Source organism: Neomonachus schauinslandi, chromosome 2 (genome assembly GCF_002201575.2).
Source record: "Neomonachus schauinslandi chromosome 2, ASM220157v2, whole genome shotgun sequence".
In the NCBI taxonomy this organism is placed as follows: Eukaryota; Metazoa; Chordata; class Mammalia; order Carnivora; family Phocidae; genus Neomonachus; species Neomonachus schauinslandi.
In genome coordinates this window covers 183,714,732-183,730,954 of record NC_058404.1, presented here as the reverse complement: position 1 = coordinate 183,730,954, position 16,223 = coordinate 183,714,732, and positions in this window count along the sequence as shown.

Here is a 16,223-nt window from a genome sequence, read left to right as displayed (position 1 = left end):
CGAGTGCCCGCCCCCCCCCGCCGCGCGCCCCGCCCGGGCCCTCCCGACCCTCCCGGGAGCCGCGGGGCCCCGGGAAAAAGTTGGGTGACCTTGGGGGGAGGGGCGGCCCTGGACGGAGACACCCCCCCTCCCCGGGGGCCCGGCTGAGCGGCGGGGGGCTCAGATCCCCGCAGTCCCTCCTAGGGCTCCAAAGGATTTGGGGGAGGCACTGGGCTCCTTTCATCTGGGACAAAGTGTGAGGCCAAAAAAAAAAAAAAAAAAGTGGGAACCGGGGGAACTGCCTTGATTGCTGGGTGCTTTGAAGAGTACAGCATTTGGAGCAGCCTTTATTAATTTTCAAGAAAGGAAATGAAGTGAATTTGGCCATTGATTTCGGCGGGGTCTGGCGCGCGTTCCCGCAGCCCCCCCCCCCCGGGGGGGGGGGTGACTGAAGCCAGCCACCTTTCCCTGCTGTAGGAACGCAGGACCGAAGAGGGGCTACAGCAGTGCTCGCCCCTGCCCGCTGCTCTGCGGCCGGCCTACGGTCTTGCTACGGAGCTACAGAGCCTCCGAAAGTTTTCCCTGGCTCAGCAGGCTCAGGGGCAGTGCCCCACCCCAGTGAAAGGACAGACATCCGCGGAAATTGCGGGCCCCACACGTCCGAGGCGCCGTACATTTCGTCTTCTGCTAACTTTTGGAGGCAGGTCCCGTTCATCTCCCCAATTCACTGATGAGGAAACCGAGGCACAGCAGCTGGCTGGAGGTGGAGGAGTAAGTGGCTGGGCAGAGATGGGGATCAGAGCAGAATGGGGTCTGGGACCCTACGGAGCCCCTCTTCCACTCAGCACGTTTGAGACACTGAGCTTGAATCTTACCACAAGGTGGTGTGAACTGGGGAAAGCAGAGAAAATGGCCAGAGCAGAACCAACATAATGGCAAAGAGCCCAAACTGCTCAGGGTAGGGAATCAAGGGCACCATCCGGGCTACTAACCAAGGAAAATCATTTTGTCTGTTAAGAAATACCCGGAGGGGCGCCTGGCTGGCTCAGTGGGTTGAGCATGGGACTCTTGGTTTTGACTCAGGTCCTGATCTCACGGTCCTGAGATCAGCCCTGCGTCCAGCTCAGTGCTGAGCATGGAGCCCACTTAAGATTTTCTCTCTCCCTCCCCCTCTACCCCTCCCCGCTCTCTAAAATAAAATAAACAAATAAACTCTTCAAAAAAAAGAGAGAGAGAGAGAGAGACAGATACCCAGAAAAGGCAGTACCTGCTGGAAAAGGTTACTACTATTGGAATCATCAGTCATCTATCCCTCACAAACATTTTGAGCACAAACTGGGCTGGCCACTGTGGGAGGGGACAAGGGGACAGGCCATAGGGATCCTCGGGGAGCTTGACGTCTAGCTGGGCGGACAGCCCTAAAGAAGTCACTCCACATGGTGCATGGGGGTTACGGGCTGACCAGAAGAAGTTCGGGAGCTGAGAGCGGGTTTGTTATAGGCAACTTCACGGACGGAGTTGGACGTTCATTGCAGGGCACTGTTTTTCCAGCACCAGCATCCCTGTCCATCAGCTTACATTCATCACCCATCTAATTGCCACATCTGCTCCGAGAAGGGGGTCTTCCCATTTAATAGATGGGAAAATTGAGCTCAGAGCTATTCTTCTCTTGCCCAAGGTTACACAGGACCCAGCCAGGAGGATCCTACTCCGGAGCTGGCTGCTGAGTCAGGCGCTCTCTGCTGTGTTGGCAGGCCTTGCACAGAGGCTTTACCCAGCAGGGCCCGGTGCTGGGGGCTGAGGACACAGACTCTCGGGAGGGTGGCAGGCACGTGCACCCACCATCCAACACGGATGTGTGTCCTGCACGTCTGAAAGGCACCAGCCTTCGGAGGGATGGGCTATTGCTTTATGGAGAGGAGGGGTGAGGCTTTTCTAGCGCGGTGACTTCCTGCTGCCCCAGAAGAAGAAATTTGGGTTCTCAGCCCTGTGGAGTGGAGTGGAGGGGGGTGGGGCGGGTAGAGAAGGCAAACCCTCCGTCCCCAGAACTAGACAGGTTTGGGTTAGTATCCCAGCCTGCCATGCACCGGCTATAGCTGTGGGCAAATGATAACCTCTCTAAGCCTCGATTTCCTCACCTGGTTGTATCCCCCCTCCCCCGGGAGTTAATTGTGACCAAGAATGCACAGTACCCAATGCCACACAGAAGGGACTGGGTATTTGTCCAGGGGTCTATGTGATCTTGCGGGCAGGGCAATTCCCAACAAAACCCTGGAATTGGAGGAGAGAGATGGAGGACAAGAGGGGCTCTAAAAGGAAATGAATTTTCCTGACTTTTGTGCCTCCACTTTAATCAAGGACAAGGACACAGTCTAGCACCGTGGTTCTCAATCAGCAGTGACACTTGGCCATGTCTGGAGACATTTTGGGTTGTCACAGTGGGGTGGCTGCTACCGGCAGCTGATGCGTCGAGGCCAGAGATACTATTAAACAGCATGCACAATGCACAGCAAAGAATGATCCAGACCAAAATATTACTGGTACCGAGGTGGAGAGACCCTCGCCTGGTGTCCTGGAAAGACCCTTGGCATGAGGAATTCCAGAAATTCAGATTCTAGGCCCGGCTTCACTCTTCATAAGCAAGCCTTTGGTCCTATCGGTCTCATCTCCAGCCTCTATCTTTTCATCTGTAAAATGGGGGGGTAATCAGACCTTCCTCTCTCTTTCCCCCCACCCTAAGTGAATGTGACGTATCACCATTATTATTGTCCTTACTCTCCCTAACCTGAAAAACTAGAAAGTTCCTGAGGGGAAGAGCTCAAAAGGAAGACTCGGATAGGGTAGCTGAACTGGCCGGGTTGAAATTTGTTTCGGCTCTGTTAGAGACACCAAGTGAAAGCTTGTGAATTATAAGGTGCAGTCTATAAATTAAGATATAAAAATGGACATGCAGATTACTTTGGTTTGGTTCCAGGATCTTCAGCAGTTAAAAAAAAAAACTTAATAGACAATCAGAGAGACACAATCTGTTTCCAGGAAATAGCAAGAGTTTTTCAAAATGTAAAAATCCTCGTTCAGATGTACGCTTACTCCAGCTGTGTCTCCAGGACACGAGCAGGCGTTCCTGCAGGGGCTGGAATGGCAGGGGTAGGCTGCTTAAAGCACTGTTCGTTCATTTCCCTTCTCATTCAACCACCTGTCAGTTCCTTCTGTCAATATTGATTGAGAGCACCCTAGGTGCTGGGTTGGACTTAGGCGTGAAGGCAAAGAAATGTCAAGAATGCCTCCCAGGGTTTAGTGGGAGCCAGTGGGGGATGGAGGCACCATTTCTTGAGATGAGAAAGCCAGGAAGAGCGAGTTTGGCTGGGAGAATGATACCAGCAGTTTAGTATTGGAGATGTTGACTCTGAAATGTCCAGGAGACACCCATGTGCGGCTGAGTTGGCAGCTAACTGACCGGTGGGGATAGCAAGGAAATGATGGGGGTGGGGGGTGTATGGGAAATCTTCATACCCTGGATGAAACATTGATTCTACCCCAGTAAGCCCTCAATGTCATGTTGGTTGGTTGAAGGAATGAATGAGTGAATGAATGACATTTTGGACATACAGACGTTCAAGAGAAAAATCTCTCTCAGGTGCGATCAGCAAGGAGCACCAGAAATCTTACAGAAGAGTGTGAATCTAAGAATATTGCAGTTTGGGGATCTATTTTTAGACCAAAAATAATAATCAAATCCTAAGTCCAACTGTAGATCTTGTAAGAATCTCAGAGACCTCATCATGCTTCTAATCCCCCTTCCCTATTTCCGACCAAACTCCACCCCCACCCCCAGCTGGTCTTCTCCCCAGAACCGTAAGCTTCGGAAAGCCTTCCCTAATGTCAAACACTTCTGGCCTGGAGGCTTGCTGTAACAGCAGAAGAAAAATTATTCATCCAAACCTCAAAAGCACTTGGTTTGAATGGCTATAAATTAGATTCCCTGGAGTAAAAATTTTTAAACGTCTCATTCATTTTTTTTTTTAATCAAAGAGTGTGCCAATCCCTCTTTGACCACCTCACCCCACTATGCCACTCTTGTGGTTGGCTGCTGGTCAAATGTGGATGCCATTTCTGCTTTCCGCCATTTCCTCTCTTCATAAACTCAGTGGGTGTTACAAGTCTGGAATTCCTTCCAAATTTGCCCCGACTGGCCTCTTGAATTCAGTCATGTTCTCGAAGGGCTGCCTATGGATATCTCATACGGGTTCCTGAATCAGCAGAAAGGCCCTCAGGACCCTGCCCATGGTTTCTGGTGACCCTTGCCACCTCTGCCCCCACACCAGTGTGAAATATTTCTCACCCAGCATCCGCTGCTCCTTCTCATGACAGTAGGTCACGACTTTGCTTTGGAGGGAATGACTCCTTCTCAACATTCAATCCATGTGACTTACTTGATCAATACTTCCATCTCCTGTTGCTAATGTGAAGACTAGAGCTTTCCAGAACATTCCATTCTCCCAGCCTCAGTGACTGGCTTAGGGTAGAACACATCATCTAGCTGGAGCAATCAGGGCTAACAAAATCCCTTGTCAGGGCTTTTGCTTCAAATGTCAAGAAGCAGTCTCGCTTTCCCACTGGCCTAGGAGTTGTGGTCCCAAGCCCGAGAACCTGCATATCCTGAGAAAGACATCCACCTGGGGGAAGAGATCTCAATGGCATTGTTTGGGCATCTGATCAACCCATCCCATTCAACTTTGCAGTGATGTGGGACCATAAATTCCCTTATTTGCTTCATTAGTCAAGGTATCGGTTTTGCTCTATTGCAACCAAATGAATCTTAACTAGTCTGTTCAGACATCAGGCCACATGCAGCCACGCTAAGATGAAACTAGGAAGCAGGTAAAACTCCATGTCGACAGCTGTGTCCCTCAATGCTCTTTGCCTCATTCCCCAACTTTGTGATGTCCTTTTTCTTTCCCTTTTCAAGGAAAATTTTTAATTTTTGCATTGTTTGGGTTCATTTTTCTTTTTAATCAATACTGCCGAAGTTTTGTCTATTTTATTAGTTTTCTCCAGGAATCAAGTTATGCTTGTGTTGATTCTCTCTACTCTGTGTTTTCTCCCTCATTACTATATGCTCTCATCTTCATCATCTGTTTTCTTCTACTTCTTCTGAAATGTTGCGCTTTTTTTTTTTTAAAGTTGACCAGTTCAAGTAACTTTATTTTACAAGTCGCTCTATTTTATAAGAGTCACTTGTAAGGCTAACTTTATGTGCTAACTTGACTGGGCCATAAGATGCCCAGATAACTGGTAAAATATTATTTCTGGGTATGTCTACCCAAAGGTGTTTCAGGAAGAGATAAGCATGTGAATTGGTTGAATGAATAAAGATCACCCTCACCAGTGTGGGTGGGCTTCATCCAATCCACTGAGGGCCTGAATAAAACGAAAAGGTAGAGGAAGGATGGATTCGGGCATTGGCTCTCCTATTTCTCAGGCTTGTGGACTAAAACAGGACTTACACCAGTGTGCCCGCATACCTCACCCACTGCCCATCCCCCACTCCCTTCAGACAAAGCTGAATAACAGTTTTCCTGGGTCTCCGGCTTGCAGACAGCAGATCATGGGACTTCTCAGCCTCTAAAACTGCATCAGCCAATTTCTATAATAAATCTTCTCATATGTATCTTATTGGTTCTGTTTCTCTGGAGACTGCTGACTAATACATCTCTTTATTTATATTTACAAGCCAGACTTATAAGCTCCATTTCTAGTTCCAAGAACGTGTGCCCATCTTTAAGTTGGGTTCAGTTGATTAGAAGTACATCTGTGAGTCACAGACAGTGGGTCTATAAATGGAGTCTATCCCTTAAGACAAGGACAGTTTTCTGTGTAACAGTCTTCCACAATCTCAAATGTATATGTCAATATGATAATTTTATGGGAAGTCTCTTTGTTCTTCTTAACAAACAGACTTAGACAGAAATTCTACTTTAAAAGGACATGTTACCAAATCAGTACAGATTTAACTAAAATGTTTAATAATGGGTCTGTAAATATCCTCTAAGCTCTTCTGTTATCCATAAGCAATGGTTAATTCAATGCTTTGTACTCTCAGAGGATATATATCTTTTCCAGATTCCTGCTATGGAAGCCTGTGGCCTCTCATCTCAACTTAATTTTAATCAAGACTAAATTAAAGATATTTGGGGCTTATCATTTTTCCATTCTATAGCATCTGAGTTATTCTGTGGTCTCACGCCTCTCTGCTCAACTGACCCCAGCCCACATCAAAATGTGTTCTGAAGGAAGTATCTGAAATGCGTCCACATTTAATCCCAGTGGCTGTTTATTCACTGGACTTTCAATCCCAGGGACCTTCGTGATTGAGCATAGCTCTCAGGCATAAGCTAAACACCAAGGGGGAAATTTCAGACAGGGTCCCTGAAATCAGAAAATAGACTAAGACTTCTCCTGCTACCTCCAGGCCTAGCTATGGGCCTCCTCTTCACCCCACCCATGTCTTCCAGGAAGAGTTGTCCTGAAGAAAAGTGTCCAGAACTTGCCTTCAGAGCCCTCCCCCTGCCGCCCTTTCCCGCACTCTTCAGAATCTGGTGCTAAGAAGTGCTGAGGCAGTGGGAGGCATCACGGAATGTGTTGTTGGAGGGCCTGGTTTGAATCCCAGCTTCACCATTTACCACCAAAGAGACCTTGTCAGGTCACCTTCGAGGAGCCTTGATTTCCTCTCTGCTCAACTGACCCCAGCCCACATCAAAATGTGGCTGTTTGAAGACTGCTCCTGAAGACTGCTAATTCAGTAGGAGAGTGGGTGATCCATCACTTAAGGAAGGGAAAAGGGGTGTGTCTACTGGCCCAAATGCCGACACTCAAGAGTGGTTATTTCAGGAGGAGGGCAGTTGTAAATCCCGAGTTTGTCCTCAGCAGGCCATTTGGTTTGTGTCAGACAAAGGCTTGCCCAAAAACAAAGTCCAGGGAGGGTTTCTATCTCAAGCGTCCCTGTTGGGATATTTACCCTCCCTGGCAGGAGAACTGAAGTAGCTCTGAAAGGTGTCATATGAGGTCTGACGTTCACGCGGTGGTTTCAAAGTTAACAAGGCCTTTTCACCCCCATTATCTCAGCTGCAGCTTCCCGATAACCCTGCAACAGAAGACGTTTTCAGATGGAGAAACCAAGGCCTGGACAAAGTAAATGGCCTCCCCAAGATCAGGCAGCCAATGTCCATGTGTCAAAGACTGCACTGGACAGAACTGTCCTACTCCTTCACAATCCTGCTGGGGGGCATCAGGGCCAGGGTCAGGGATGAGTTGGAAATAAATGTATCAATGCTTTCCACAAGAGTCTAGAAAGCAGAAACAGTGGCATTCTTTCCTCTATCTTGCCCAGGTTATTGGAAGGCATCTTTTTTTCTCCCCTTTTCCACTGTTGGTGGGAATATAAATTGGTACAGCTCTTATGGAAAACAGTATGGTTGTTCCTCAAACACTTAAAAATATAACTACCATACGATCCAGCCATCCCACTAGTGGGTGCTTAGCTAAAGGAAATGAAATCGGAATCTCAAAGAGATACCTGCACACCCATGTCCCCTGTAATATTATTCACCATAGCCAAGGTATGGAAACCACCTAAGTGTCCTTCGATGAAAGCTTTTCTCTCATGATGGACTATTGTTGAATGTTGAATAGGACCATTCTTCAAGCCTTCAAGAGGCGGGTCTAGATGATTTCTAGATGATTTACGTGACCTATAAGATGAACCTCTCCAAATATCCCCGGAAGCACTAGCTGAGGGCAAAAGAGCGACGGGCAGAAAGAAGGCCCCCTACAAAAGTCCCCTTGTTGCCAAGGAGGCCTGGCCTATGGCCAGAATCCCCAGGAGCCATGAGAGAGTTGCTGAAGGGTGACAAGAGCAGAGGGAGGAACAGACATGGTCACCCTTGGAGAGCGGGGCAAATCATGGAGCCTCCAGACCACAACACGGCCAGCTGGATAAAGCGCCCCCAGGCAGCCCCCACGCCCTTCCCCATCCCGCAGGTTCCCCGGGGGGTGGACACTCCAAGGCAGCACTATTTATTTTTATCTATATCTCCTCTGAGAAGAATAATAGGAGTCATCAATAATGTCTTGTTTTTGGACTCATTTGGGAAATCAGAAAATTTTCCCCCAAACTAGCGTGCTTTCTGATCGATTTTACTGTAATATTCTGGACAATGTAATTACAGCTGGATCTCCCCATAAAAACCAAAGGACTCTTACTGTCCTTCCTGGTATATGGGCAGGCCACTGGACAAGGCTTCTGAAGGCTGAAATTGGTGCTGTCCGCTCAGCTCAGGATTCTGTATTTCAGTCAATGTTCATGGCTCCTGGAAAATGAGGTCACTCTCCCTTCTGGCTCCTTCCAAGCTCTCTTGGGACACTGGTCTGCAGTGGCATGCTATTTGGAATCTTTGCAAAGCAGAAGCTGAGCTGGAATAGAAAGAAAATGCAAAGGCTTTTTGCGGGGCGGGGGCTTGAGGGGGGTAATGCCTGTAAAAGAAAAGATGGGAAACAGGCTGGGGTAGGAGAACCATTAGACTGTGATGCAGACCCCACAGATGTCAGCCAGCCTTGCTAGGGGGCTCCGAAACAGAGCCAGCCTTTGACAGCAGTTCCCAGAGGCAGAAATGGCCAGCCGTTGTATCACTGCCCTGCTCAGTCAAATCCAGGAGTTTCCAGAGAGAAGAGTGACCTGGCTTGCAAGCCAAGGAGGATCCCAAAGGACCTGACAGCTGGAGACCGGCAGCTAAGCACACTCCTGGCCTTTCACAAGGAGAGACCTGAGCTGTGATTCTGGAGATCTGCTAAAAATAGTAAAAGAGACATTTAGGCTCGACGGTTGACATGAACTAAGGGGGATGCGGTACAAAGCTGTTACAGAAGATCTCTAGGCCTTTCTGGATGCAAGAGAATATTAGCAGTGGTTGCTTCCTAGTTGGTAGGTACCTTCCAGTAGGTCCAGTAAATTTACTGCCTAGCAGGAGCTGATACCTGCCGCTTATTAGATTCCATTCTTTTATACATCATCGGTTGATTCCATAAGCATCTATGGGGCACTTTCAACATCTATCTATTGAGCTACTTGAATATGGCAAAGCCTGGGTGAAGGAGTAAGGCTATAAAGTTTGCTGATACTGAAGCCCTGCCCTCAAGAGCCCCTAAGTAGGGGCGCCTGGGTGGCTCAGTCAGTTAAGTGGCCAACTCTTGATTTCTGCTCAATCTCATCATCTCGGGAGTCATGAGATTGAGCCCCGTGTTGGGCTCTACGCTCAGCACCAAGTCTGCTTGTCCCTCTCCCTCCCCCTCCGGCCCTCCCCCCCAGCTCTCTCTCTCTCTCTCAAATAAATAAATAAAATCTTTTAAAAAAAGAACTGACACTTAAGCAACAGATAAATAATGGGAGGAATGAAAGAAATCATATTACAATTGCTATTGAAAGGAATGACATTTGGGCTTGATCAGTTAACAAAAACTGAGGAATTCCAGAAATATTGCTATCAAAGATCTTCGTGTCTTTCTGGACCCAAGAGACTATGAGCAGTGATTTCTTCCTATACATTCACCGCTGAACAGGATTTAGTAGCACAGAGAGCCATAAATGCACAGAAGAGGGAGTGATTTCTCCTAACTCGAAAGGCTTCCCAGGGCCAGCTTCCCGAGGCTGCGATTGCCGGAGCTGGGCCATGACGAATGGGTAGGATCTGAACAGACAGATAAAAAGAGAGGGATGTCCTGCCTGGAGGGAATAGAATGAGCAAAGCCATTGATACATAACAACAGCAAGAATAACGGCTAGCACTTTTCTAATGCCTGTTTGTACCAGACACTTTATATAAGTTAGTCTAACTTAAGACTCGATGCATCTCCACCAAGGAGGTATTAGGATCCCCAACATACAGGGGGAGAGTCTGAGGCTCAGAGAGCTTAAGTAATTTGCCTAAAGTTGCAGAGGCAGTGGTGGATTCAGGATTCAGAGGGGATCATCTGACTTGAAAGCCCATCCCCACTCCTACGCTGTGCCTAGCGTGGCTGAACTTGAGACACTGCTGGCCATGGAAGGCACCCTACAGAATGAGGAGGAAGAAGGAGGAGGGTCTGGGGGAGAAGAACAGAGGGTCTAGCACTGGAACATCCGGGTGGACATGCCCAGGGGCCAGGTGGAAATTTGCTTCGAAATGCAGAGAAGACAGTGGGGTCAGGGAGGGGCTGGAAGAGATGGGGAAGAGATCACTGCTGTGTAAGGAGGTGGACACCTGGGGGTTTGCTATGGAGAACAATGGGTCTGCTTGGAAAAATAGTATGAGCATGAGACTCCAAAAGTTGGTTAAATGCCTTGTGGGAGGAGAGGAGCAGAATATGTTTTGCGGGGGGTTAAAGTGGGCCAGAGAAATAAGGGGAGAGAAGGAAAGATGGAGACTGAGAGATGAGGAAGGTCCTGCTAGCTAGGAGCCCTTCCTCACAACTCCCTGATCTTTGGAGTAACAACCCAAAACACACAAGCTTCAGGAGGAGTGATTTTTTTTTTTTTTTTGGTGAAAGCCAACAGAAGAAGCTTTCATGTCACCCACAATGGGTGACACAAAGACTCTGTGCTCAGAGCAGAGACCCAAGGCAGAGGGACCTTGGCAACCCAAGCCCTGGGAACTTGCGGCAATCATGGGCAGAGCCTGGCCTTTCACAGGCTAGAGGTTCAAGTCAAATGTACCAAAGTCTCCATGGAACAGGGAGGCCTTGCTTGAGCAAGAACTGGCTGAGGATAGAACTGTAGTCACCTCTTAAGGAGCTGTAACAGAGACCAAATCCAGTGAAGGAGAGAGCAAAAGGCAAACTAGAGAGAGGATGGAGGTGACTTTGAGCAGAAGGTATAGTCTGGGGCTTGGCTCTGCCCTGAACCAATTGCTGGGCATTGGAAATCAGCAGAAGACCTCTGGGTCTCATGTCTCTGTATGGAAGCTCCAGCCCCCCAGCCCCCAGAACTGTTGACTTTATGAAGCTGTGGGCTTTCGGGAAGATCGAGCAGGAAGGTAGGAGCAGCATAAACTGTCCAGCACTGGACAGACAAAAGCAAGTTAGAGGAGGCAGCGTCCAGGGCTGAGACTGAGAAGGTCACAGGCTAAGAGCTGCCCCCTGGGTTTGGTGGAGGGGAGAGTAAGTAGTAGGTCCAGGTGGCCGTTCTCCAGCCTAGGAGATCAAGTGTCCATGATTCCCTTTTTAATAAGGTGTGTCCAGTTGGGAAAGTGTCTGTGTACTGGGGTTGTGGCCCTGAGGTGCGTGCTTGGTGAGGCTGCCCACATGGCAGGCAGCACATTCTGTCCTGGCTACTGACCCATTTCCCAATGCCAGGTGACAGGAACCCCACTGCTCAAACTCATGGCTCCAGGGATAATTAGGTTCTGATCAAGCAGCTCTGGGAAATGATGCTCCCCTCTCCTAAACGGATGAAGGGCTTCCAAGAGGCAGGAGGAATGTGATCTCGAGTGGCGGTCAGTCTCCCTTCTGTTACTCTGACTTTGACTCTTCCGGCTGGCTCTCCGCAGTTCCCAGGCTGCTCTGTCTCCAGCCAAAGAGGACACTGGGCAACATCACACACAACTTCCTCAGCGCGGGGGCAGGCGGAGGGACACTGGGAAGACCTCCTCCTCTCTAAGAAGACCCTCCCCCACTCAGGCAGGCCAGGGACCGAGACAACACAGGACTCCTTCATGGTCACGTCTGCCCTTGGAAGGAATAATAGCCCATCCCTCATCTTCATTCAACAGAGGCTCACCCCACGCTTCATTCTCATCTTTTCTCCCATATCCTGTCTTCGCCAAGCCTCCCCCACCTCCACGCATCTAAAATGGAATCTCCGTGACCCTCCATCAGTTCACGCAGCTTTTCCTTCATAAGCACTTCCCACTACTCACCATAGTACAGATTCATTGGCTGGTTTATTTGTTTAATGTTTTTCTCATTAGAATGTCACCTCCACGCAGGCAGAGACCTTGCCTGTCTTGTTCTCTGCTGTCTCCGGAAGGCCTAGAAAAGCTCCGGGCACTAAATAGTAAGTACTGAAGATTGAGCGATGCACTGATGGCATTGAGACGGTATGCTTCTGGGGCCCAAGGGCAGAGACGATCGTGTTTGGTTTACTGTCCTGGTCCCAGTGCCTCACACGGTCTCTGACACATCATAGATTCTCAAATGTTTGTTGGATGAATACATGAAAGAAGGAAGGAAGGACCAATGTCCATGCCAGCATCCCCGTTGTGTGACTGAGGAAGTGTCCTGCACAGCTTTGGGATTGGAGCACCTGGAATGGGCCCTAATGAAGAGGAAAAACCTCAAAGAGAAGTCAGGGAGGACGAAAAATGCTCCAGACTCCTGGAGTTTCTTGGATCTCTGGTCTAAGATGAGGAGGCTCCCGTCACACAGTGTGAAAGTTGTTGCGCTATCATCATGGGGAGTGATGCTCCAGCCAAAAAGGATAGACTGTGTCACCATCTGGCTCTGTGACCTTAATCACTGAACCTCTCTGGGCTCCATAAATAGTTATTTGAATGAATGAATGATGCTGTAGGAACTTTCAGTAGTTCAACCTTTCAACAGAGCATGAAAGGGGGATTAGATTGACTCAAAGATGTTCTTCTAGTGCTAACCATCTACATTTTCATTTTTCAAAGTATAGAGGAAATTCTTTCACAAGAAATCAGATATATTTAAAGGCACAAGACTGACCTTGGAAATCAATACGTGACTCTTCTTCTCTCTCCCCTTCCTTTCATTGTTACCTTCTCGAGTAAAGTTCCTAGCTCATCCACATTCTCAGCTCCAAGTGTTGGGTTCACATCCTCTGTCTGTTTGGGTGGAGGATGGGTTCCTCTTCTGGGCATGGAGATTAGATCTGGTGGGTCTTGTTTAGCTTCTAGTCAGTAAAATCCTTGTGGGGTGGTTGGGATTGTTATCTCCAATTACCCAATACAACAGGTCCCATTGGCTGTCATGGAAAAGACACCTGGAAGTCACAGCCACCACTGACTCATGGGGGTACACTGGAGTTGTTGTGTTTGAGTGATGATGGGAAATATTTTAGTAACTTGAAATCATTAAACTTGATAACAGGCTCATCTCTTCTTCCACGGGTGCCTGAATTGTTTATTTTCATCTGTGTTTATTAGAATTATTTACTCATACTTTCATTTGCACCCAGTGTTCCCCATCAACTGTTGACTCTCTTTTGATTCTTCTTTACTATTCCATGTCCATGGTGTTGCACTCTGGCACCTCTCAGCAGCCCGGGGTGGGATTGCAGGGAGGAATTTACCCCATGGGAGCTGAATGCACCAAAGGAGTGTTTTGGCAATCGGGGCCATGTCGTTACTGGGGAGGGCTCAGGCCAGAGCCGTGCTTTTATCTGCCTGAGTGTTTGCGCCAACCATTCCCCCTACTTGGAGCCCTCTGCCCTACCACACCCCATGCACCATTCCCTCACTTAATGAAGCCCCAAAGATTGTCCAGACCTCAGTCTAAACACCACTTCTTCAGGGAAGCTTTTCCTGAGCTCCCTTAAGTAGGTCAAGTGGCCCTGTCTTTGTGTTTTTAATACCTGCGCTTTTCCCCCAGAGAAGTGCTGTCCAGTAGAAAGATAATGCAAGCTACGTGTGTAATTTTAACTTCTTATTAACTACATATTTAAAAAGTAAGAACAAAACTGGTGAAATTAACCTTAATGATATATTTTATTCAACTTGACTGTATTAGTTCCTCAAGGCTGCTATAACCAAGCACCACAAACTGGGTTGCTTAGACAACAGAAATGTTTTTTCTCATAGTTGTAGAGGGGAGAAGTCTGAAATCATGGCATCCACAGGGTTAGTTCCTTCTGGGGTAGGAAGGAAGGGTCTGGTCCATGCTACTCTCCTAGCTTCTGGTGGTTCGCTGTCAATCTTTGGCATTCCTTGACCTACAGATGATATTCTTCTTGGGTCTTCACATTGTCTTCCCTTTGTATGTATCTCTTTCTCTTCACATGCTGTTCCTTTGGTAAGGACACCCGACAAGGTCACCCTACTTTGGTATGACCTCGTTGTAACAATTACATTTGCAGTGACTCGATTTCCCAATAAAGTTACATTCTGAGTACTGAGGACTAGGACTTCGATGTAAGAATTTTGGGGGACACAGTTCAATCCGTAACATCAAGATGTTTAAAATATTATCGTTGCATCATGTAATCAAAATAAAAATTATTGAGATATTTTCATTTTTCTCCATTCTCAGCCTTTGGAATTCAGTGATGAACTTTACAGTTATATATATATATATATATATATGTATATATATATATACTGGTGTATTTTATACTTCAAATAGTTTATCCTCATAGCACTAAATTTTCATCAGCAATATTTTATCTGTATTTAGAGTTCATAAAATTTCCAGTGGAAATTTCCAGATTCTGTAACCAAATTTTACAAAGCACACTTAAAAGTTTTGCAATAACTGAATTAAGTACCAAGAGAATCATTTTCCTTGGGTATTTGCATAGTGCAGGCACACAGTGGGTCTTCAGTCTTGAAGGCAGATGTGATCAGTGGTCACCGCCTCCTTTCTATCCCACTGTGGACCTGAGGGTTTCCCCTTACTGACATTGCATACTTCTGGATTTTTTTTTCATTGCTCCATGAGCCAATAAATTATATTATTTTGTTTTTGCCAATTTGAGTTGAGTTTTCTGCCACCTGCTATGAAGAATGTTAACTATCACGGCCAACAAGATCTCATGAATTTACACGTCAGGAGTCACCATGTTCATCCCACAGATAAGGAGACAGACTTTGAGAGCTTGAACAGCATTCCCAAGTTCACCCAGCCAGGAAGCGACAGCGCTAGGATTCACCCATTTCTTTCTGACTCCAACGCAGGTGGCATTTCTAACGGTCCCCACGGCCTCCTAAGTGCAGGACCCATACCAACCAAAGAAAGAAAGGCAACAAAATGGCAAATCCGGCTGCAGAACAATGACACCAAAGTGGAAAGTGTAATGTGGGGGGGGGGGGTACTTCCTGTGCATCAGAAAAATGGAAATTAACTACATTCATGTACATGGAATGAAAAGAACTAGCCTTAAAATAGGGAGGCTGAGTAAAGACTCTCAAGAGATGTGCTCTAATGAGTGAGGAAAAGTAATTAGGAATTATTATGTCAATTGCATATAAATAGGGGCTCTTAAAGTATTCAAGAGTATTGAAAATAATGTGAGGTTTTACATGATTTTTCCATTCACCTGATTTGCTCTTTGCCCAACTAGTAGTTCTGTGGTTGCTGATGGCTCCTTATGATGCTCACAGAAAACGGATCCATTTGAAAAGTTACACTAGGACTCAGTGAGCTCCTGCCCACTTGATGAATCATTTGGACATACCAAACATCAGAATGAAATGGAAGGACTCCCAGAAAAAGGAAACTGTTCATCTTAGAGTATAGCAAGCCAGGCATGGAGACACGAGCCTCTTCCCTAGCAGAGCCTGGGAGGTCCATTCTCATAGAATATCTCATTAGTCCTCAGACCCTTCTCCCGGATGGGGAAACCGAGGCTCAGAGAGGTTAAGTAACTTGCCCAGGTCACGCAGCCCACAGGGGACAGAGCTTGGTTTCACTGTCTTTATAGGCCCAGAGATCTACATTGAGAGAGCCTGATGGTTTTACACTTTGCATTTCTTTCTTGTTTTCCTTTAGATCTCCCCTCGTGCTTTGTTACGTCTGTGTAATTCCTCCAGGCCCCACCACCTCGTGTTCTCATAAGGAGACACGGAACACTAACAACATAATTGGGAGGTCTCAGATGTGTTGACAAACAGGTCCCCAAAGCAGGAGCTCTGGAACCCTTGAGATATCAGAAAGCTTCCTGGTGGGAAGTTGGAAGAATATCCAGCTCCCAAATTTTATTTACTGCTCTGTTAACAGAGTATTCCAAGAGGACTGCGTGACCCTAAGCACCTTCTAGGGGTTTCATGAGAAATGCGTTTTTCTGGAACAATATGGCTCTTTGGAACTTGCAGTGCCTGCTCCCCACTTACAGTTGGGAGAGCTTGAGTGCTCCCCTTACTCTATGTGAGAATCAGTTTCCCCGTCTACAAAGTGGTCAAACAGTCCCAACCTCACAGGGGTTGTTAGGTGAATTACATCTGGGTAACGTTTAGACATTTTTCTTCCTAACTGCC